Below are 22,893 nucleotides of genomic sequence, written 5' to 3'. Positions count from 1 at the left end.
GCCTATTCATTGCAAGCCACAAATAAAAATGATGTGATATTTGTGCTCCCTTAAAACTAATAGATGGCAAAGAGCTGAAATAATAATGTATCAGAACTTCAGGATGATTTCTTTTTATTCTGTACTATACAAAAAGAAAAATCTTTCAGTGCATTAAGGTTGGACACAGTCTAGGATTGTACAGATCAGTCTTTTCTCATTCCTTGACAGTTTTGCATTCCCTTAGTCCCATTTTTGAGTGCATTTTTTTTAAAAAAAGCAAAAAAATTGTTCAAATGGTTTGCATTTTGTACATATTTTATACAAATTTGTCCATTCAAATAGATGATATATGAATTTCCCCCAGAAACTCTCTTTTGTGTAATTTTTTAAAACAAAACTAAATCGCAAAATTCATACAAGTGGATAATCGAATTGACAGTTGTGTTTTGATCTGCACCCAGTTTTTCATGGTGCTGCAACTATTTACATTTAAAAAAAAAAAAATCCTCATGAAAATTCATTAGCATTTCTTCTAATACACATATTTTTGTATGTAGTTTTGACTCATATATACATTTTGGAAGCAATTTTCCCAAATACAATGCTCTGCTGTGTGTTATTTTAATAAGTGTAGAGGATGTGATCCCTGAGCAATCAATGAATAAAATTGAGGTCTAAATGTATGTAATATATTTCTATCACATAGGTATATAGAAATTTAGAAACTTTTTGGGGAAAAGGGATCTATGGCTGGTAGCCATTAGACTGTACTGAATTGTACTTTTACAACATTAAAATACAAATGCAGTGTGAAGTAGTGCATAAAGTTGTTCTAGAATACCTGGCTGTATACCTATGTAACAGAAAGATATTATGTTCATTTAGACCTGACTTTATTCATGGTTTGTTGTTTTCACTTATACCTGCATTTTTGTACACGTTACTTGTCTGGATAATGGCATTGCAAAATTCGGAGAAGTGCACATTTCTGAAGGGTGGCTGTGTTTCAGTTTACGTATCATTTTGAAAAGATGCATTTGGTAGGTTTGCCTTGAAATGTGAACTGAATCAATTTGGCTCACCAGCCCTAGTCTAGGGGAATTGAAACTGGAACAATGGAGGTGCTATGAAGCTGTCAAGTGCACCCTATGGGATGCATTTCTGTTGGTGGTATTTGGCTCATGATAAGTGGTAAAAGGAATGAAGGGTCTTTTCTCATTCCTTCCCAAACAAATATATGCCCCTAGTGATTCCTTTCTAATCCCTACAACAAAATTTTAAAATGTAACCTGCAGTGCCATGCAATGCCCTTATACCTGGCAGCAAGTCCCCTAAGTACATCAGATTTCAGTCTAAAACGACAGGACAGTTGCATAAAATGCCCTCTGCTTATCTAACTTCTTTAAATAAATGGTTTGTTTTGTTCCCTGCCAGATCTGCCACCTGAGTGTCAAGGATTTGTATATATTTATAAATCACATATTTGGAACTGAACGGGCAGTACTGTTTAACATCAAAGAACCAGCAAATTATTACCACTTGTTATGGGAAATTGATTTGTCCAAACTTGAAGCATACCCATGATTCAAGGCTTTGGAGAGAATAAAAATAGCCGTTAATTCCTAATTGCAAGAGGATAAGCTTCTATGTAGTAGGGGAGCATCTTCAGGGAATGGAACAGAGAGATACTAGAAGATAGATGGTGCACCTCAAATAGCAAAAACAAATGGGCTTGAAGGACAGGACCTGACAGTGTGTTTACTTTCAGCCGATTGATGCCTCCAGGTTTATAAATGGAACTGGCTACCTGAAGGATCTGGATTGGGCTGGGTGGTATTCATCATATAGAAGCTGATTGTACAAGCTGGCTAAAGACAAAATACCAAGCCGTCATCATGTGCCGCCCTAATTGCAAGCCACACGTGAGTTGCACCATCCTTATTTTTCCATGGGGCTTCATTTAGCATATGAAAGATGTCTGGTAATGCTAAAATAATTTCTCAGTGCCCAGCTGAGCTCCACTTCTTCAACAATGCATTGCACTGTAGCGCAATGCCCAGTTCCCAGGCCATAAAAGGCCTTCTATTGAAGGAGCACAGCACTGTTAAATTAATTGTTCAGTGCTATAGCTTGTGAGATTCAATCTGGATCCAAGCATAGTCTCTTGGGTCTCATTACCTGGGATATAAAGAAATCGCTTATTGCTTGATGGAGAAGACAAAGCTCAACTTGTGCTGTCTAAATCATAATGGCTTGACAGATAATAATAATAATAATAATAATAATAATAATAATAATAATAATAGAAACTGCAAGTCGCTTGAGGTGCAAGCCCTCCTTTTTCAGCTCTAAATGTAATTTTAACACGACAAACAGCACTGATGCATGTACTTATATACTGACAATGAGTTGCTTTGCTATTTGTCAGTAATGAGTAATTACTCTGGCAAGCGCGCAGTTGCTTGACAGGAGCAATATCAGAACGTATCAATTAAAGAAAATAATGAACCCGACACGAAGAAATCCTTTGAAAGCAAGCCCAGTCTGCTCCACTGATTTAAGTGAGAGCATAGGGAGAGGTAGAAAGTGAGGGAGTGTTGCAGTTATTGATAGCTATGGGTCAAGGTGCTTTTTCACAAACAGACTAGAATAGGAATGCTCTGTGTTGCTCTCCCACATCTGATACAGTAAGAAAGCTTAAAGATGCCCATAATTCATTATATTTAAGACAACCAATTTCCTATGCTCTTAAATTCTATATTCTGCCTTCACTAGTTGAGGCAGTAAGCCTCTGATTACCAGTTGCACTCAGATAGGACGTGGGTGGCGCTGTGGTCTAAACCACTGAGCCTCTTGGGCTTGCCGATCAGAAGGTTGGCAGTTCGAATCCCTGCAATGGGGTGAGCTTGGTCCCAGCTCCTAGCAGTTCAAAAGCACGCCAAAAATGCAAGTAGATAAATAGGTAAACAGTGTTTCCGTGCTCTGCTCTGCTCTGCTTTCACCAGAAGCGACTTAGTCATGCTGGCCACATGTAAAGCGAGATGAGCACCACAACCCTAGAGTCGTCTGCGACTGGACTTAACTGTCAGGAGTCCTTTACCTTTACCTTTAGGGCTGGAGGAGAAATTCAATCCTGCTTGCATTTGAATGAGGAACCACCTAATTTGCACTTCTCAAACCAATAAACAAAACGAAACACAATGAGCCTTCTGAATTTGCCTTTCTCCCAGTTCTGCAATCCAGTTTTCCAAACAATACCATGTACCAAAATGAATATATTAGGGGGGAATTGTGCATACCAATATTAGTAAAATATTGGTATGCACAATTGGTATACACATATATTAGTAAAAATAACATGCATGATCTGCAACAGAGCTCAATCCCCCTTATGAGAAGCAAAGAATTGACTAGCTGGGACCAAAATAAATGATGTTAAATAATGAGAACGTGGTATCAAATGGTGCTAAAAGGCCTGGGAGAATTGAAGGGAACTCTTTGTCCTGCACTGAAAAAACACTAAAGTATGTGCTGAGCCAGGCAAGTCCTTCTTGGGAGAACATCTAGCACTTTTTTCTTGTAGCCATACTTCACTATGTAGGGACACTCAGAGGAGAGACTCCGTAGATGATCTCCAAATGGTGTTGGACTCCACCTCTCACCAGCTCCAGCTAGCATAGCCAATGGCCAGGAATGATGGGTGTTGTAGTCCAATAAAATCTGGAGGGCCACAGGTTTCTCATCCCTGATCTAAAGGCACAGATACATGCATATGTAAAGAGGCAGATAACGGTATTCAATGCATCATGAGAAAGCATTTCTGAAAAGCTTGAAACCTTGCCTAATCTAACTTATTCCCATCATCTCGACCCACAAAACAACTGCACTCTAATAGGAACTGGGCTTTCAGCCCATCAAAAGTCATTGTAGTCCCCACTGTTGCCTTTGAACAGAGACTGCAGGTTTGCCAAGTTACGGGGAACCAGACAGAGGGCCTTCTCGGTAGTGGCACCCGCGCTGTGGAACGCCCTCCCACCAGATGTCAAAGAGAACAACAACTACCAGACTTTTAGAAGACACCTGAAGGCAGCCCTCTTTAGGGAAGCTTTTAATGTTTGATGCATTACTGTATTTTAATATTTTGTTGAAAGCCGCCCAGAGTGGCTGGGGAAGCCCAGCCAGATGGGCGGGTTATAAATAATAAATTATTATAATATTATTATTATTGTTAGCCATCATTTGCTGAAATTAAGCAAGATTACATTTCTCAAGCTAGCGTATTCACAACGGTGGTTGTCCTGGATCAGATAATTTATACCTGGCCTCTTGATCCTTGTGATTCATGAGGCAGATAGCAAATATAAAATATAAAATCATGACACAACCTTAGAGACCTCAACAAATAAAACAATCAGCAACACAAAACAAATATCACAACAGTGTCATGCAATGGACGGCAGGAGTCACCCTTTAGGGTCAGTGTGGGAGGATTATTATTTTTCTCTAGCTATGCTCCTAAGAATGCAATTCAGGCTTCTGTGTTGATCTGTAAGGTGACTTTGTATGCCTGATATGTCATATGACTTATTGCAACTGCTTCCAACAGGATAAAATGTTACCGTCACTGCAGAGCTTAGTCTCATACAATTGCTTATCCCTTACAGCCAAAAGCTGTGTGGAACAAGAGGTGTAGCTCTGACCTTTTGTACAGCAGGCTACATTTGACTTGCACAGAAGCTGAGGTTTCTACATACTAGGGTTGCCCAGTGCTTTTTTTGTGGATCTAAGTTTGGCCTCATTGAGGGGCAGTATTTCAATATGAGTAGGAAAATGAGAGTACCCCAAAATATTTTTTTTTTTGAAAAAAAAGCACTGTGGTTGCCCATACGTCTGGAATTTCCCAGAAATAGCCAGGATTCAGCCGTCGGAAGCAGTGTCCAGGCTGAAATTGCTTAAATTTCTGGGGAAATCCAGACGTATGGCAACTCACCCATTCTGGAAGTGTAGATTTTGGTGAATTTTCTTAAAAGTAGCTCAAAAACTTGATTTTCATGTCCAGATTTCCACTTTTTAAAATATGGCAACCCTACTACACATAGAAGGGACGCGGGTGGTGCTGTGGGTAAAACCTCAGCACCTAGGACTTGCCGATCGTCAGGTCGGCGGTTCGAATCCCCGCGGTGGGGTGTGCTCCCGTTGCTCGGTCCCAGCGCCTGCCAACCTAGCAGTTCAAAAGCACCCCCGGGTGCAAGTAGATAAATAGGGACCACTTACCAGCAGGAAGGTAAACGGCATTCCGTGTGCTGTGCTGGATCGCCAGATGCAGCTTGTCACGCTGGCCACGTGACCCGGAAGTGTCTGTGGAGAGCGCTGGCCCCCGGCCTCTTAAGTGAGATGGGCGCACAGCCCTAGAGTCGGACACGACTGGCCCATACGGGCAGGGGTACCTTTACCTTTACTACACATAGAGTTCTCTACATTCCACCGAGGGAAGCAGTTATTGTGGTAATTCGATTTTAGTTCCCAATTGCATAGTAAAAACTATGCAAATTGAAAGTTTAGAAAACATATAATTTTTACTCAGTGTATTTGCATTTGCAGATATTACACACACACACACACACACAATGCAGGTGGAAGTTTCTTTCAGTTCCTAAAACATCTTACATAGATTTAACTGTTACAGACTAACTAACATTTATAGACTGACCGATACAGGCATATCTCGGAAGTCAAAAGGAATCTGATCCGGAAGTCTGTTTGACTGCCAAAAAGTTCAAAACCAAGGTGTGGCTTCCGAATTGTTCCCGATTGTGCAGGTGCACCAGAAACAATAGTGGCAGCCACACCGGACGTTCGGCTCCCCAAAAATGTTCGGAAACCGGAACACTCCCTTCCAGTTTTTGATCATTCGGGAGCTAGAACATCTGACTCCCAAGGAGTTTGGGAGCCAAGGTACGACTGCACTCTGATTCTTGAGGCAGACTGCAGTACAACAGAACAACACACTGGCTGCTCTAACTGTTAAGACTCACAAGACTGAACCAAATGAAGGAACTGCCACAGAGCATATGGCATCACAGGGCTCTACAGCCCTTTCAAACATTAACGCTTTACGTATGCATTTTGGATACTAACATCCCACAGTTATCAGGGTTCAAGGACACTTTTCAGCCAGGGAAAAGGATTTGACAAGGGTGCAGGGCAGGACTAGTGAGCGGTGTGGCTTGGTGAGAGATCCTCAGGACCAAAGAGAGGACTGGGGCATTGAGACCCTGGACCTGATACTGTATTCCCTACCTTCTCGCTTGGAGTGCAGTATTTTGGCATGAGGCAGGTCTGAGATTGTATTCCCAAATATAACTCCCAGGCAAGTGAGCAAACATAAAATGAAAAAGAAATGAGGGAGAACACTAACATGGGCTTCAAGCTATGAAATCTGATCTACTTTATTTTTTTCTCTCCCTACTGCGTGATTTAAGAAAATACAGGTTTGTATTAGTTCAGCACTGATGTTTACAGATGATGGCATCCGAGTATTTGATGGTTTGGAATTGTTCTTCTCCTGTAAATCTATGACCAAAAAAGAAATGAAAAAAGAATTTGAATCCTCTGGTGATTGGGGAGTAGGAAGAGGTTAAAATGGTGTCATAAAAAACATAGGTTCAGAAAGTGTTTTCTTAAAGAGGGTAAATAGCACTACCATTTTCTTTTTCAGACGTAGGGATATGAAACAACTTCTATTATTTTCTGTCAACATTTACACCTAAATAGTGTAGAATGAGATGTAATTCAACTCCAGTTATTTGTTTAAATTGAAATTACAAGTTCAACTGAAGAAGCACTACAATGGGTTTGAAAAAAGTGTCATACCATTTTTAAATCTTTTGATTTGTACTTAAAATTTAGTATGTGTCTGGAATAGTTCATGTATCAAAATAACAGCATGACAGTGGACAATGCCAACACACACACACACAAACACACCAACCCCCTCCAAAAGAAACCCAATACTTGGAATGCCCAGTGACTTCACTTACGTAAGTGTTTCATTGTGGAATATTTTGAGTATACTAAAGAGGTTATTGGCTAGGTAGGCTTCAAGTTCAAAGAAACACTGAACAATCTTGAATTGCCATATAGCAAATGCAGAAATCATACATGAAAAGAAATCAGTTTACAGTGTACTAAAGCAATACTGTTTGTCAGCATTTTCTCATAACTTTGTTGAAACAAACAAAAAACCAGTTCAACTTACCCACGTCACAAGATCTCAGGGGCGAGACCATCACGCCGCTCCTATCTGCCATCCCCGGCCGCTCTTACGAAGCCAAATTGTGCTCACTTCTAGCCGACCAGAACAGCTCGACAACAGAGAAGGTTGCCAAATTTATCGAGAGAGCAATGAGACTGAGAGCTGGTATCTGAATGATATCAGTGTGGTCACCCGGATTCCTCGTCTGGGTTTTTATGATTATTATCATTATGTTTTATCATTATTATTTTATTACTTCTGCCAAGTTTTAAGTACTGAGATTATTAATTTACCTAGGGTTTTAATAGGTCACAAGATTTTAACTATATTTGTAATGTACTTCTGTTGGTGTTTGATGCTATGGCCTGTTGGCTATGCAAATAAAGTTTTATTCACTCCCATTCACCCACGTCACTCTAGATATGTTAGCCTAGCTGCACTCGAATTCCAAGCACCCAAAATGTTCATTGCATACCATATTGTTTCATAAGTGGCTGCAGTTAACAATTTTGCAAGCTATCATTCAATTGCATGTTACAATTGATTCCAGTATAGGTGGTCTGATACACGTTAAGGAGAAACCCACAACAGATCAACCATGTTGAACAGGCAAAGGAAGCAATGACCACAGTAGACTGATGATTTAGCAGCATCAAAATATACTGAGCTCTTTGAATCAAGATGAGTAATAATTGGCCCAATGTAGTAGGATGTTGATCTGCATACAGGAATGAGTGCAGTTCATGAATTGTGATGGGATCTTTTATTTGTATATTAAAGCATACTAAACTTTCTAGGTCTACAACCATTGAATAAAGTGGGCGTGCATCACTCTCCCACAAACGTTAAAAAATATTCCACAAACTGCATCCTTGGAACATCCCAGTTCATCATTCCTTTGCCTTCCTTGCAAATCTCCCTGTAATGTCGTGTCCAATGAGCGAATGAATGCAGAGGGAGGGTTGCTTTAGCTTGCCGACTCAACTGTTGGTGAGTTAGGCAACTAATCTTCTGTTTTTAACAGTGAAATCTTGGTAGGAATCTTTGGGCATGGTTGGCTGGTCCATCAGAGTCTGGGGGTTAAATGACAAGCTCAGCACCCACGTTAACTGTGCCTATGTGAATGAACATGATGGTGCCAGATTTTCACGATCAAATTTGCAAAGACCATGGAAGAACAGCATTCCTTCTTGTAATTTTACCACTGTTCCTATTAATTTACCTTTCTGAACTTATTGAAATGTCTCGACAGCAAGTATCCACTCAGGTCTGCTTTGCGGTTAACATGAACAAGCAATTATTTTTTAAAAAATATATCACGAATTAAGGTTTCATCTGCAATAGAATAGTAGGCTTGTGCAGTTTGTTTCCTCTCACTCCAGTAACAGTCTACTTAATCATAAGTGTTGCCAGTAAGAACCTAAGAAGGGCTCTGCTGGATCGGGTCAGAGGTCCATCTAATTCATCACCTTGTTCTCACAGCGACCTTTCAGGAGCCCAAGGGAAGCCTGCAAGGGAAAGATCTCAGTGCAACAGCTCTCTCCTGTTCTGAGGTTCCCAGCAACTCCAATTCAGAAGCATACTGTCTTTAACAGTGGAGGTAAAACATAGTAATCAGGTTTAGTAGCCACTGATTAGTTTTTAACTGCTGCTGCTGATTTTAAATTGGGGATGGAGCTTTTAGAAAATACTCAGTTGTTTTATGCTCTTTTAATCTGGAGAGCTGTGCCTTGAAAGGTAAGCTAAACATTCCGCTGGATCCTTACCCACCTGCCATTTCTGTTGCTTCCCTCCACTCCCAACATTTGTTCAAATTTGTCAGTTAGAATCATCAGTGAAATATTGCTAAAACGGTGATAAACTGAGGTGAACTGGTGGTGTTCACCTTGTTCCAACAGGGGGCCAGGATCTGGGCTTTTACATTATTTCCTGGATGATTTTTATATCTGTTTTTCCCCTTTGAGCACATCAAGTTATTTTGGAACTGCTACATCTAAATAGATCTGACAGGATATTGATTGCACTGCCTTACTAGTCATTTTATAACTGAGATGTGTAGCATTTATGTGGGATGAAAGCCGCCAAGCTGGTGAATGCCAAACACCAGTTAATGTCTTTGGTGTTGAGCAATCCAATTAACATTCTCTTCCATGGGCACAATTTATGTTACTGCTCTAATAGAATTGCAAGTGGGAGACACTCGCAACATAAAAAGTGGCTCTGTTGCCTTTTACTCATTAATGGAAACTCTCTTATTAAGAGGGTAAAAGGACATCCATAATTAAAAGTTGAGGTCTTTGGGGAGAGGGTTGGCCTAATTCACAATTTTATTTTTGCACAGATAGTTTACTCTAAATAACTCCTTCCTTTCACATTACAATATACATGCTGAGGCCAAAGTAGAAAATGTGGTGAATTTCTTTTGCACAAACCTATCACTATTGTGGTGGAAACAGCACAGAAAAAGCAAAAAATTAAATTAAAAAGCAAGTTTTCACATTGAAGGTGAAATTATTCTTAGCAATGTCTCCTCATCCTGAGCAATGGCAAAGCTAGTCATAGTGTACTCTAAATAAGAAACAGTGATAAGCAATAGACCTGGTCTTGCATGTGCAAAGCTTTCAGTCAGTGATTTGAAGAAGGACCAACAGATACCAATAGCCAGGTCTCTGTATCTTTAAAGAAAAAAGTGAGGCTCTAAACCTAATATGGACATATTTTTTTTTTTAATTCCAACTTTGTAAAAGATTCTCCAGTGTTCAGCAAGGCATGATTTCAACAAGCAGGGATAAGAAGATGTTCTGTACAGTCGTCATGTGCCTGTGTGTTAGCTGTATACTTCATTATGCTTCTTACAATTGTGGCTCTAGTGTGTTCATACCAGTGTGAGACATTTTGAGAGTCCTGCTCTGGAATGAGAGCCATTGCTGGTTCTCTAACACAATCAACTTCAAATCGGGACTGTGATTCCCCTCCACCTCTTATGGTCTCCAGGCTCAAAATGATGCCACTGAGGATCATAGGAAAATCCAATTCCCAAGGGCTAAGAAAGAAGTACTGGAAATTTATGACTCAAAGAGGAGGCATTTCTCAAGAAGTACAAGGCCTTAGTCATGCCATTACAAGATCAAACTGCACCACAATCAGCTTGAGCTTACTAGATGCACACAGTATGTTCCACTTGTATTGCAGAGGACGTGTGTTCGAAACATCATCAAAATGGTGAGGTGATTGAATAGATAATTGAAGGATGCTTGCCTTTGAATAATGGATAATTGAAGGATGCTTAGCTTTGAATAAAGCCCATTATCTGTCAAGGTATAATCAAATTGCCAATCAATTCCTACATGCACCACTGGGAATTCAATGCGGACTTTTGTTTGAAAGGGTTATTTTCTCATTTCTTTAGCAGTTTGTTTAAAGATTTAGAGATTTTTTTTAAAAAAATAGATTAGGATCGTACAAATAATGTAGATGTGAATAATATTTCTTCTTTAAAGAAAATTTTCAGAGAAGAAATGAGTTTCTTGGGAAATAAAATGCAAATGACATTTTAGACTTATTCCTGATATTTAAAAAGCAACGAATATCTGAACAGATGAGCATCACTTGAAAAGCCCATGAGCCTGACCTGGACAATTGTATTGCAACAATTTTCAGAGATTAATGCTAGGGAGGGAAATGTTGAGTCTTTGTATGCTATAAGCCAGGCATAGGCAAACTCCAGCCCTCCAGATGTTTGGGGACTACAATTCCCATCATCCCTGACCACTGGTCCTGTTCGTTAGGGATGATGGGAATTGTAGTCCCAAACATCTGGAGGGCCGGAGTTTGCCTATGCCTACTATAGGCCTACACTGATTCTGCAGCACTCTAACGGGCCAAAGAATCCCAGGAACCGCAGTTTGGTAAAGTGCTGGAAATTATTTGTTAGAAAGCCAGTCTCATTATTTCGAAAATGCAGCGGGGCAGGGCTGGCATATTGCGAACCGCCCTGGGTTTTTATAATTAAGGGTGGTATATAAATCTAATAAATAATAATAATAAATAGCATCAGCACCTGGCAACCTTGAGAAGCACCAGGAGCCGAACAGGACCCATTACTGATGGTAACCTAGGCCCTCCTCTTTCTCTCCCCCTGCCCTGCAGTGCCAGATCAAGAGACCTAGCTGCTGTTCCTATTTCCCATAATGCATTAGTGTCTCCTTGGATCATTGTGGGAGATTAAAGGGGTAGCTACATTTAGCTGACCGGTGCTGTTTTAAGTGCTGTCCATGCTGTTAGGAAAGGCCACTAGGGCTCACTGCCAGAGGAGAGCGCAGTGCAAATGTAGTTTGTCCAGGCGCCACTGAACCCAGAATTGTGTGTGTGTGTGTGTGTGCACATTCATGATTCTACCCAGTAGCAGGCATCTGAATCTTCATGTGAAGCTTTCTTCTTTCCCCTCACCTGAAATGGTGCTCCCATTGGATTCTGCGGGGCCTCCCCAGAAGCAGAAGAAGGCTTTATTCAGCCCTCAGCAAATGCCATATTCCGTACAGAATCACTGGGATTCTACAGGAACCCAGAAGCAGAAATGGCCCAAGACACTTTGTTGCCTGAGTCAGAAGACAAGATGGTGCCCCCTTTCAATGTTCAGAAAGTGACTGGGCAGGGAGCTGACTCAAACATCACCACCGGCAGCAGGTTAACAGAATCTCCCAACACACCTGAAAACTGCTGGCTATTTAGGGAGAACAGCCATGCTTATGCTGCCATTAAACTACTGCAACTTGAGGCAGTTGCCTCCCTCTGCCCAGCAAGCATGCTAGCCCAAAAGGGGCAAACTGGAAACATGCAAAGAAAAACATTCCTAGCAGCTTGTGCACATTACCCATGAATTTGTCCTGACTTGGGAGTAAAGGTAAAAGGTAAAGGACCCCTGGATGGTTAAGTCCAGTCAAAGGTGACTATGGGGTTGAGGCACTCATCTTGCTTTTCAGGCCGAGGGAGCTGGCATTTGTCCACAGACGGCTTTCCGGGTCATATGGCCAGCATGACTAAACCACTACTGGAACACGGAGGACTGTGATGAGTGCCAGAGCACACTGAAACGCCATTTACTTCCCTGTTGGAGCGGTACCTATTTATCTACTTAAACTGGTATGCTTTTGAACTGCTAGGTTGGCAGAAGCTGGGATGGTGCAATGGGAGTGCAGATTCAAACTGCCAACCTTCTCACAAGCCCAATAGGCTCAGTGGTTTAGACTACAGTGCGACCTGTGTCCCTGTGACCTGGGAGTAAGCTGCACTGAATGCAATGAAACTTGTTAGAAATCATGCCTAGGTGTGCAGTAGAAAATGGTTCAAGTCTGCAGTGGAGGTACATAGGTGCTTTCTATGATCATTCAACATCCCTGACTTTTGCAACAGTGCCAAACAGCATTTTCCTTGACAGTGCCCGTGGTCAGACATAGCAGAAATGAGATGCTACCTGTGAAAGAGAATTGGGTTCCTTCAACTCTGGTACTGGGGCCAAGATTTCAATGTGTTTTGGACTGAACATGCAGGTTTTTTTTTTAAAAAAATGCATCACTGTGTGTGTGGGGGGGGGGAGGACTAACGGGGTCTGAAGAAATGTGGAGAAGAATGTCTTAAAAAAAACAAAACAATTCTCTGGTGATGTGCATAGAAATATTGAAACAAAATAAACTCACAAAATCAAGAAATACAGCATGAAAGCAACACTAAAGCCAAATTACCCCCCTGCTGGTTTTATACTGCTTTTAAGGGAACTGTTATGCCTATGTTCTTTTTAGATGGATTTTGGCTTTTTGTATTATTTATAATTGATTTTACTGTTTTTATTGTGTTTGTTGTTTACATTTGGGTTTGTTATTGTTTTCTTAATGGGTTTGTAAACCACCCAGAGAGCTTTGCTGTATGGGGGGTGCATACATTGAATAAACAAACTAAAGCAGTTATAAAATAGATCTTGAAAAACAAAACAAAAACCCAACACATACCAGGCAGCAAAAAGGCAAGTTTTAAAACCGCATAAAATGATATCAAGAACATAAGAAGAGCCCCTTCAAGTTGTGCGCTCTGTTCTCACAGTGGCCTTCCAGAAATCCCACAGGCAGCCCATAAACTGGACCTGCTTGATTTGCACTCTCCCCATGTGATTTGCACTCATATCCTGCTTGTAGGCTCCCCATGGGCATTTGGTTGGCCACTGTGAGAACAAAATGGCCACCAGGCAATGGCTTTTCCTATCTGCCTTGCCCTGGTCTCCAGCCCTAGGGGCCCTTCCCAGACCATTACACTTAGAACAGCAGAAGCAGCTGGGAAGAGAGGAGTACAGGGTTTTGTTTTGTTTTATATATAAAAATAATGTGTGTCCTCGTTTCTCAATTTGATCCTTTTACATGGTTTTGCATGTTTTGTGGTACAGTGGTACCTCGGGTTAAGTACTTAATTCATTCTGGAGGTCCGTTCTTAACCTGAAACTGTTCTTAACCTGAAGCACCACTTTAGCTAATGGGGCCTCCCACTGCCGCACCGCTGCTGCACGATTTCTGTTCTCATCCTGAAGCAAAGTTCTTAACCCGAGGTACTATTTCTGGGCTAGCAAGTCTGTAACCTAAAGCTTCTGTAACCTGAAGCATATGTAACCTGAGGTACCACTGTATTTTATGCATTTTGACTTGCCATGGTTTATACTGATTATAGTTCATTGTAATTGCTAAGTGCAACCCTTTTAATTATTATTTGCTGATATTCATTTTTGCTGTTTGCTGTTATAGTATAATGGATTATTGAATATTGCTTTATTTAAGATAAGTTGTTTATTTTAAAGTTATGGTTTTTTTATTGTTATTAGGTGTGTGATCTTTGCTGTTAATCTTGTTGTTTCTTCAGCTTCTAAACCGCCTTGTGTTTGGTCAGTGTTATTTTTCTAGAAAAAGAGGTGCTGGAACTCACCAGGAACACCTCCCTTTTTCTCTCATGATGGAAATGGAGTCTACCTGAGAGGTGCCAGAAGTGAGTTCCGGCAGGAAAAAAAGCCTTGTGTTTAGTAATATAGAAAGTCAGTAAACAAATTACAAGTGAAATGAAATAAAGTGAAATGAAAATGGTGGATTGGATGCGCCTTTGGTGTGATCCATCAGGGCTTTTATTATTATTCCAAGCTACTGGTTTTCAGAGGAATACCACCTCCAACAGTGAAGGACATAGACACCACATCTAGCAGCCACTGATAGCTTTATCCTTCGTGAACATTGCCCTTCATTACAGCTTTCCAAGTTGGTGGCCATAACTACATCTTGTAGTTGGGTGCTGGGTGAAGTGGCATTTCTTATTGTCTGTTCAGAATTTTCCAACATTCAGCTCCATTAGATGATCACAGGTTCTATTATTATGAGAAAAACTTCTCTCACCCCACAATGCATGGTTTTATACACAAGTATCATGCCTCCCCGTACTTGCCTTTTTTTAAAAAAAAAAAAGTAAAAAGGCCCGAATGTTGTGTGTAACCTTTCCTTATAGCATTGTTGCTACAGCACCTTTATTATTCTTTTTGCCCTTTTCTGCATTTTTCCAGCTCTACAATTTTGAGGTCGAGTGGTACATTAAAACATTTTTTCTACTTCATTTTTATCAAGAGCTTTCAACATTAGATACAGCAAAAACCAAACTAATTTAAAGGGAGAGAGAAGAAACAAACCAAGAAAAAATAAAAATAAAAAGAGACACACACACAGGGAAAGAGAGAGAGAGAGAGAGAGAGAGAGAGAGAGAGAGAGAGAGAGAAATGCATTCCTGTGTTTATATTCATTTATCCCAAATATAAATCTGTGTGAGAGGTACATTAAAACAAAGCAGCTTCAACTCTTTCCTTCCCTGCTGCAATCCTACATTTACTCTCATCTGAAGCTTTTATTTGCTTTGTGGGGGGTTGGCCCATTTACATGTAAGTTTCCCCTGGATTTCTCTGAATCATAAAAAGAGGAAAGTTTATATCTTCCTCTGTTAAGGCAAAAACACAGTCTTGGATTGCATTGTGACCCTAGCGATGAAAACTCTTGCTGAATCAAAAGCAGCTGATCTAGTAATAATATAAAATGATCCCGTTTTAATACTTGACAAAAAGAAAGATTTCACAGGTTATGACCTAATGGCAAATACTTAACTCTGGGTAGCCACTGGAGAATATCTGACTTGACTGAATCGTATGCTGACTTCAGAGAAACCTGGATCATGACTTCTAACTCTCTGGGATGTCTTGCAGGCCTGCCTAAGTCAATGATCTGTATCCTTGATGGTTTCTTTGAAAATGTGGCATAGGCAATTTCTCAAGCCCTAATGAAACATTTGATCACATCCTAAACAGTAATAGATGGCCAGCATGATTAATCTCCTCCAATCTCACTATTATATTAAAAAATAAAAGAAACATCAAATGTCCTACTCTTGGAATAGGAACATTCAACCTCTATCTAGTCAGCAATTCCTCTTCTTTCCCCCTAAAATTACAAGGAAAATGGCCCAAAAAGCCTTTTTTTTTCAATTAATGCCCTTTCTTCTATCTCACATTACATAATCCCCACCTACAATAGGGAATGCAGTCCTGAGACGGGTGAGAGAGCCTGTCGCCTTAAAGTGTTTTGTGGAGGTTTTAGAACTGTTATCGAGCACCGCATTTAAGATCAAATTAAAGGCAGAGGCAATTATGATGCAGTTATTTGCTTTCTCCACAGACTTTGAAAGGCAATGGGTATCCATTTTGTTCAATGTCGAAGTCCAAAAAGTGGCTGCATAACTTTTCTCGATTGCTCTCCTGTCAAATGTACCGAGAAATGAAGCAGCTTCTTAGCCGTGTGGGATTTCCAAGTTCCTATACTATTATCGCCGCGCTACCTGGGAGCAATCAAGTTGCCTAGGCAATTATACTTTTTGATGCATTAGGCTTGGGTGGCAGAGTCGTTTTGTAGGAGAAGTAAGTAGTAAGTAGTGAGCTGTGACACTGAAGTCCTCTTGCCTTTCTGTGTATCAGAGAAGAGCGTACGTGCTGTGTGGATGTGTTTGCTTAGGAATAAATTAGCATATTGAAAACCCCTCCGTGATCCAGATGGCAGCCGACCCTTCACTCTGCGTGGAAAGGAGATGTGGGGGAAATAATATCGGGAAGTGGAGGAAAAAAGGCTGGTAACCTCCGCCAAAGTGACAAAAGCTTAATATAAAATATGAGAGCCATATATCATGGGGTTGACAGGAAAGAGAATGGTACAGGGGGAAGAGAATACAATCTGATATCCAGGAGAGAGGTCAGGCAAAGACATCAGAAGTGATGGAATCTGAAGGATATACTCTGACACCTCTCTGTCCCCTAATACAATGAGTATATTAAAAGACGAAAGCCCCCTAGTGAAACCTAAATGGAGCCAGATGGGGAGATGGAAGATGAAACACCTGTGGCTCCTGACATCAGATAGGTTGAAGAATAGAGATGCAGGGGGGGGGGTGTGAGGCAAGCATGGAGAGAGAAAGGAGAGATGTACGGAGGGTGAAATAAAATTATGCTGTGGATGCCACAGGCACACCAGGGGCAGTGTAAACTGCAAACAAAGCATTGTCAATTCCACGAATGGGTGAAAAACGCAGTTCAGTTCACATTAAAAGGCGAACCTGCCTAATGTGCGTTTTCGAAAGCAATGCACAACTCAGAATGCAGACGTTATTCAAGATTCACACTTCTCTGAATTTTGCAGTGCAGTTCTCCAGACCCGTAGTGTGTGTAAAAGAAAAAGAAAAAAGCATATACTCGGGTGATGCATTTGTTACTGAACATAATATACAAAAAGACACCACATTAGGGGAAATGGTTTTGAAAAGATGCATGTTATGCAAAAGTTAATGCCTCTGTTAGCAGAATTCCCCACTAAAATGCTGGTGGATATTTGCAAGGACTCGGTTTTTTTGTTTTGGTTTTAATCAGATGATTTGGAGAGCTCAACTTGAGATTGGAAAAATGAGAAACTGGGTGAAATCAAAATAGAGAGAACCACCCATCTCTAGGTAATGCCCATTGTAATTATTATGAAAGGAGAGGCGGTAGTCAAGCATCATTAGATGACAAGCCTGCAGATAGAGCTCTGTATTTTGTGTAGATTTTTTTTTTAATGTACTGTGCCTGCTTGATACATAATTGTTTTCAAAAAGTATAGGGTTGTATCCCACTATGTTTGAGTAGACTGATTGAATTCAGTGCACATAACTAACTGAAGCCTATTGATCTCAATGTGTCTACTTAAAACAGGCAAATGGTGCTTTTATTTATTTATTTATTTATTTATTTATTTATTTAGAATACTTATATCCTGCTTTGTACAGTCCCAAGAGGCTATTGAAGCAGCATACAACAGGTGAATCACATGATCGCTGACACACAGGTCTTTCTGTACCCAGAAGAGGGCAGAACGGGGGAGTGGAATGGGGGTAATGGCTGGGTAAAATGGGATGTAATCTTGCCTTGCTCACGAGAACTTACAGAATACATGATACTTCTCCAAATCAATGTAAGTGTTGGAAATGAATACCCATATAACACTTTCCTTGTACAGTATCTTTGCTTCTCTATTTGAATATATTTTTTTTTAATGTAAAAGGTGCCTATCCCTTTACATGTGTTCAAGATGTTCCTATGGAACATACTTTTTAGGAAAAGGCGGTTCTAATCAGACATGCTGGAATCTTACCTCCAACCATTTGAGACCCTGCACACTCTGTGAGATTTCATGTGATTTTGGGCAAAATCTTCCTCCAAATGGCCACGATCGTGTCCAAAATTGGTGGCCATTGGTGGAGGCAGCAGGGCAGGCAGGCCCCCACAGATCTCTAAAACATGGGTGCTGTTTATATTTCAAAAATCCAACTCTTCTTCCTGATTTGTATTTTCTAAATTTGTGTCCCTTGTGCTGTTTGATGAAACTACTCTCCCCCACAAAAAGCTTTAACTTCCCTACTGTTCCCCCAGGTGTTTTTTTTTTTTGGGGGGGGGAAATCACTTTCCTCAATCCATACTGGTTAAATGTTAAAATGCACATGATTTCCTAAAAGGCACACCTGCCAAGGAATAACACTATCAAAGATTGGAAGAGCGATTTGCTCTAGCCAAAACTGGAAAACAAAATTGGAGCTCTCGGTGTTTCTATTACCTCTGTGGATGACCTAGAATGCTGTTCAGCTTTGTCTTCTTAGCTTGTCTGGTAGATGATTTGAATGTCAGTCTGTCTAGTCTTGGCATAAATATCATCCTTCACCTCTATTAGTAAGAAAAGGATACTTATATATGAAGGTAGACTGCCAGAATCCAAACCAATATTTATCTAGTGTAAGTACTTGACATTTCCAAAGCATTGTTAAAATAATTAAGTTGTTAATTATTTCTAAAGAAAGCAAATGTTACCATTCTTTTTCTAGAAATGTGGAAGCTAATGGGGAATGCTAAGTGAATTTCTCATTGTCACGAATGAGTCAGACTGAATTATAAGTGGAGGATTGAGGGCTTCCTGTCTCTCTGTTTCAAGTTACAAGTAAGTAGCTGTGTTGGTCTGCCGTAGTCAGGGCTTGTGGGATCCATTCAGGGCTTCTTGCTTTTCCTATATACAGGCATCACATGCCCCATTTTACTTGGGACATCCAGGACTCACAGAGGCCAATCCCAGCTTCTCTTTGCACCCCAGAATGTCCCCCCTTTTTTGTTCTGGCGCTCCTCTCCCGGTGCCAATTTTGGAGGGTATGGCACCATATGATTTCAGCCTATGAACTTTGGAACATAGCTACTGACTTGAATCAATGTTCCCTGAAACAAGCTGTTTGCTTATTGCAGTCTTGGAATGGGAAACTTCTTTGACTCAGTGACTACTGGTATCATTCTAGGATGGGAAACAAGGAGGAAGTCATCAGTTTCATTAGTGTATGCAGAATTGGGTACAATGGAGTCTTTTGACAATGGTTTGAATACTGATGGGGTAACTGCTATAGGAGGTATGGGGTGGAGGAATCATAGCAAATCTTGTTCAGTCCACACACATTTGTTGTGATACACCTATATAAAGCATCCCTGACATTCAGAAGGAGGGTGCCAATAATTCATTTTTGTTCAGATTCAGCTGGTTCGAGAGGTGAGCTTTTTCGTATAGTCAGCCCTGCTATTCATATCCACCCTGAGTCTCTGGGGGAGTCCCAGGATGAGATGTGTCTGTCACATCTCATGCTGAAAGTCAGCTGTAATGGCAGATATAGGCAAGTGTTAACACTTTAATATCTGCTAAGAATGTGTGCTCCACTAGGCCCAACACTGGGCGATTCTGAGACATCAATCAGATGCTAATGTTACAAATCATGGTGCTGCCTATTTTCTAATGACATTGAAAATGCAGAAAATGCATAGATTTTCTTCTTATTTTCAGCTAGCTCCCTAACAAAATAATAATAATAATAATAATAATAATAATAATAATAATAATAATAATGATAGAACCACAGAAGTGTTCGGACCCTTTCCTTTTAGAAGCCATCTGAAGGCAGCCCTGTTTAGGAATGTTTTTTAATGTTTGATGTTCTATCACATTTTTTATATTCTGTTGGGAGCTGCCCAGAGTGGCTGGGGAAACCCAACCAGGTGGGCGGGGTCTAAATTAACAGCAACAATTTCCTCTCATGATTTACTTTTCTTTCCTCTAAATTACCACCATCAACAGTAACTTCCCTTAGCAGTAATGATGTCAGTGGTTTCCTCTATCACCAGCAGCTCTAGTGCTGTGCAAAAGGAAAAAAGAAAAAGAAACAAAGAAAGAGAACGAAAGAAAGAAAAGAAGAAGAAAACGTTCTCCAGTTTCTTGAAATGTTTCCCTCCCCCTCCTGCAAAAGAAGTTTCCTCTGGGATGCGTCACTCAGAAAGTTGTACAGAAGGAAATGCAGCCTTGGGCTGAAAAGTGTTCCCCATCCCTACAATAAGTTATGAGAGTTTGATTTGTAGAAGCATCTCCTCACTGGTCCAATGCCTTGGGGCATCCAGTAATATATAACCTCTGGAGCTCTGTTACTTGCAGCCCCTATATATATGGTGCAAAAGCCAAATTCAATGACACGATGCTAGATTACAAAAAATGTGTATGTGTGCGCGAGAGTGATACCATGTAGCAAAGAGGCACCATATTTAAAGCAGCGTCATGCCACTTTAAATGGCCATGGCTCCACCACCCAAAGAATCCTGGGAACTGTTGTTAAGGGTGCTGAGAGATGTTCAGAGAAGCCACCATTCCCTCACATAGCTACAGTTCTCAGGGTGGTTGAACAATCAGTCCCTCGCCCCAGGAAACTCTGGGAATCGCGGCTCTGTGAGAGGAATGAGGATCTCATAACAACTTCTAGTGGTCTCTGGTTTACAGGGCCGGAAATGAATCTTACTCTCAACCACAAATGGCTCTAGACTGAGAAGTTTTTCTGCCTTTCAGTTGGTAGCAAGTTTTTGCTAGGCATCTCACCTTCTCTGTCACAAATGGGAAGATGTGGAAATGGCATTGGGCAGAGTATAGGCATATAGACCCCTTAAGGGGCCTTGGGTGGTGAACAGTCCCCAGCCCTAGCTTGAGAGGGCTGGTCTGGTCAATAGCCATCTCAAGTTACCCACAGTCCCAGTCCTGTAGTATTGCACCACATTGAGTCTCCAGTGCTGCATAACTCCCAATACAATGCCCTGTCAGGTGTGCAGGGATTAAGATTGGACTTCGGGACAGAAGATCCTAACCAAAGCCTTTGCATGCAGCCCCACCGACTGGTCAACCTGTGGCCAATTTTCACAAGCATGTCTCTTGGTCTGTTGTTGGCTTGCACCCTCACCTGGCCTTGAAGGAGGCCGCAGGATGCCTGCCCCACAATCCTGGGAAGCACTTGGGGGCAACTAGTGAGATCACCCTCTTTGGCATTCATTGGGCAGGGGAGCAGACAAACATTCTCAGATGTTAACATTCACTTCTAAACTTGCAAATGTCTTGAGTTCCCATCCACTGGGTACAGAATAAAACAAACTTCCAGTTTCAGCCCAATAAGCCATTTATTTTTTGTCCAGTTGCAGAGAATCCTTATTTGTTCACATTATTATTTCTAGAAGATTGTGTGCAGCTCAATGTCTTGGCAGAATGATTGGTTTTAGATGCCTATCTTTCACATGAAGTGAATGATTGAAACTAAGCCGTTTTTACCCACCAGCAAAGCATCTAGTCCTGTTTACTCACCATGTCACGTAATTTCATAAGATACACACTTTTAAAAATGAGAATATTTCTGCACCCTCCATGCTCAGATATGGACTTGCAACCAAACTACCCGCATTGCTCTTTGGTGGTAGAGGGGGTAAACACCAGGTTGGTTAGCTGGTAAGTAATAGGAAATACCCCTTATGGAGAATGACTACTAGTCAGAAAAGTGAATTCTGGGCTTGACTGACAAATGGTCTTACCTGCTGTGAGTTATCTTCCTGTGTCTCCTCTTTAGACAGGCAACCAACTGGGGCTTTTAATTGTTCATTATTCCAGGTTTTGCAGCTGGTTGTTTAGATTTGAAATTGGATTTCCGATTTTAAAGGTTGCCTTAGTTTGCTTTTTAACTGTGAATGTTGTGCTATTGCCTTGTTAATTGTGACAAACTTTTGACATGGGATATATGAGCATAAGGAATGAAGAGACAGCAAGCAGGAAAAAAGGGGGGAAAGTAAAATGTGATCACAGATAATTTTGTTGTTAAATTTGTATACCATCCTTTATCTGAAGATCCCAGGGTGGTTCACAATAGAAAAATACAAAATGAGACTACAAAATAAAACAAAAACAAACCAATGACCCCCTTCCCACAAAAACATTTTTAAAATCTTTGCCAAGAGTGACAAATGATTAAATTGCTGAACAGGCTAGTTCATAAAAATTAAAACAATCCTTTTCTTACCATCTGCATAGTATTTATTGAAGCCTGGGAATTACTTGAGGAGCCATTCCTAAGCCGAATAATCATGTCACCTTCCTAGAATGAAACATAGACCATTTAGCATTAAAAAAATCCATGTCCTTGCTCCATTCAATAAGCTTTGTAAAAAGGAATGTTACATACCTGTCAACTGCCCTGAAAAAACTGAGACATCCCATTTCCCCCCATGAGAGCACAGCATCCATTTAGGGCACCTTGCTCTTGTGTGGTTTTAGGCTGAGATCTCACCCCCCCCCCCCCCCAAAGTGCAAGTCGCATGAGTCATGTGTCTTGCCCAGCATTTTGGACCCAGAAGATGGTGTCCCAGATTTGGGCCACGTTGTGCTGCAGGATATGATGTTGGCTACTGGGCAGAATCTATACAGTGGTACCTCATGTTACATACCCTTCAGGTTACAGATGCTTCAGGTTACAGACTCTGCTAACTCAGAAATAGTACCTCAGGTTAAGAACTTTGCTTCAGGATGAGAACAGAAATCGTGCAGCCATAGCACGGCGGCAGCAGGAGGCCCCATTAGCTAAAGTGGTGCTTCAGGTTAAGAACAGTTTCAGGTTAAGAACGGACCTCCAGAATGAATTAGGTTCTTAACCTGAGGTACCACTGTACAGTGCAATTAATACACAAAGGG

The sequence above is a fragment of the Podarcis tiliguerta genome, assembly GCF_965153285.1.
Source record: "Podarcis tiliguerta genome assembly, chromosome: 3".
Taxonomy (NCBI): Eukaryota; Metazoa; Chordata; class Lepidosauria; order Squamata; family Lacertidae; genus Podarcis; species Podarcis tiliguerta.
This window is presented reverse-complemented; position numbering follows the sequence as displayed.